Raw genomic sequence first — 2,500 nt, 5'->3', positions numbered from 1 at the left:
CGAGAACTCGTACTTGCACCTGCATGGCTTAGTCTTTGAGACAAGCATATCACTACTGGCAGGATCAACCAGATAGCTGCGACAGCTGCGCTCGGCCCTTGCTGGGACGCCCGGCGCGTGCTCGTCGCATTCGTTTAAGACCGAGGCGATCGCCTGCGGCCGTACTCAGCTTCGACAGTCGCTGGCCGCGACGTCCACGCTCTCGCCGGCAGTGCCAGGCGGAGCGATTTGCGTTTTTTCTTTGCTCGCCCTCTCTCGGGCTCGATCCATTCAGTTTCGCACAAACAAGAGCTCTGCCGGCCGCCTGCAGCGGTGCCTAAAACCCGGGCATAACAATGCGACCGTTCTGCTAGGCCGACAAGCGCTCAAGCCAGACGCTCGATCGAACGCCCCCTACATATTAGTCGAGACAACGGCTCGCTCATTAGCATCGCGTTTGTACTTTAACTTTTTTTGACTCGGTTTCTTTCGACGCCGATGCCGGCGACGCAGCACTCTCTCGCCCGCCAGCCACCGAGAAAAGGGTGCGCTCCGACCGGCCCCGCACCGCTCTTCCTTGGCTCATTCGAAATTACTGTCTTTCGCTCTGACATGCCTTACCTAGGGTTAGGTTAGTATGCTTGCACGTTTGTACTTTACCTTTTTTCGGCTCGGCTTCTTTCGACGCCGATGCCGGCGACGCAGCACTCTCTCGCCCGCCAGCCACCGAGAAAAGGGTGCGCTCCGACCGGCCCCGCACCGCTCTTTCTTGGCTCATTCGAAATTACTGTCTTTCGCTCTGACATGCCTTACCTAGGGTTAGGTTAGTATGCTTGCACGTTTGTACTTTAACTTTTTTCGGCTCGGCTTCTTTCGACGCCGATGCCGGCGACGCAGCACTCTCTCGCCCGCCAGCCACCGAGAAAAGGGTGCGCTCCGACCGGCCCCGCACCGCTCTTTCTTGGCTCATTCGAAATTACTGTCTTTCGCTCTGACATGCCTTACCTAGGGTTAGGTTAGTATGCTTGCACGTTTGTACTTTAACTTTTTTCGGCTCGGCTTCTTTCGACGCCGATGCCGGCGACGCAGCACTCTCTCGCCCGCCAGCCACCGAGAAAAGGGTGCGCTCCGACCGGCCCCGCACCGCTCTTTCTTGGCTCATTCGAAATTACTGTCTTTCGCTCTGACATGCCTTACCTAGGGTTAGGTTAGTATGCTTGCACGTTTGTACTTTAACTTTTTTCGGCTCGGCTTCTTTCGACGCCGATGCCGGCGACGCAGCACTCTCTCGCCCGCCAGCCACCGAGAAAAGGGTGCGCTCCGACCGGCCCCGCACCGCTCTTTCTTGGCTCATTCGAAATTACTGTCTTTCGCTCTGACATGCCTTACCTAGGGTTAGGTTAGTATGCTTGCACGTTTGTACTTTAACTTTTTTCGGCTCGGCTTCTTTCGACGCCGATGCCGGCGACGCAGCACTCTCTCGCCCGCCAGCCACCGAGAAAAGGGTGCGCTCCGACCGGCCCCGCACCGCTCTTTCTTGGCTCATTCGAAATTACTGTCTTTCGCTCTGACATGCCTTACCTAGGGTTAGGTTAGTATGCTTGCACGTTTGTACTTTAACTTTTTTCGGCTCGGCTTCTTTCGACGCCGATGCCGGCGACGCAGCACTCTCTCGCCCGCCAGCCACCGAGAAAAGGGTGCGCTCCGACCGGCCCGCACCGCTCTTTCTTGGCTCATTCGAAATTACTGTCTTTCGCTCTGACATGCCCTACCTAGGGTTAGGTTAGTATGCTTGCACGTTTGTACTTTAACTTTTTTCGGCTCGGCTTCTTTCGACGCCGATGCCGGCGACGCAGCACTCTCTCGCCCGCCAGCCACCGAGAAAAGGGTGCGCTCCGACCGGCCCCGCACCGCTCTTTCTTGGCTCATTCGAAATTACTGTCTTTCGCTCTGACATGCCTTACCTAGGGTTAGGTTAGTATGCTTGCACGTTTGTACTTTAACTTTTTTCGGCTCGGCTTCTTTCGACGCCGATGCCGGCGACGCAGCACTCTCTCGCCCGCCAGCCACCGAGAAAAGGGTGCGCTCCGACCGGCCCCGCACCGCTCTTTCTTGGCTCATTCGAAATTACTGTCTTTCGCTCTGACATGCCTTACCTAGGGTTAGGTTAGTATGCTTGCACGTTTGTACTTTAACTTTTTTCGGCTCGGCTTCTTTCGACGCCGATGCCGGCGACGCAGCACTCTCTCGCCCGCCAGCCACCGAGAAAAGGGTGCGCTCCGACCGGCCCCGCACCGCTCTTTCTTGGCTCATTCGAAATTACTGTCTTTCGCTCTGACATGCCTTACCTAGGGTTAGGTTAGTATGCTTGCACGTTTGTACTTTAACTTTTTTCGGCTCGGCTTCTTTCGACGCCGATGCCGGCGACGCAGCACTCTCTCGCCCGCCAGCCACCGAGAAAAGGGTGCGCTCCGACCGGCCCGCACCGCTCTTTCTTGGCTAATTCGAAATTACTGTCTTT

The 2,500-nt window shown here is 56.4% G+C and overlaps 1 non-coding gene across 1 annotated transcript in view; it reads right to left on the bottom strand.

Moving 5' to 3' along the window:
• Positions 1-75, bottom strand: part of LOC144420314 (small subunit ribosomal RNA) — a 1,809-nt gene extending 1,734 nt beyond the window's left edge. The window contains exon 1 of the ribosomal RNA XR_013474667.1: positions 1-75. This exon is cut by the window's left edge and continues 1,734 nt beyond it. This is a non-coding gene — a ribosomal RNA (small subunit ribosomal RNA).
• Between the last annotated feature and the right edge of the window lie 2,425 nt (positions 76-2,500).

Source organism: Styela clava, chromosome 2 (genome assembly GCF_964204865.1).
Source record: "Styela clava chromosome 2, kaStyClav1.hap1.2, whole genome shotgun sequence".
Taxonomy (NCBI): domain Eukaryota; kingdom Metazoa; phylum Chordata; class Ascidiacea; order Stolidobranchia; family Styelidae; genus Styela; species Styela clava.
The sequence above is the reverse complement of the archived record's forward strand: the minus strand, read 5'-3'. Positions and strand labels throughout refer to the sequence as shown.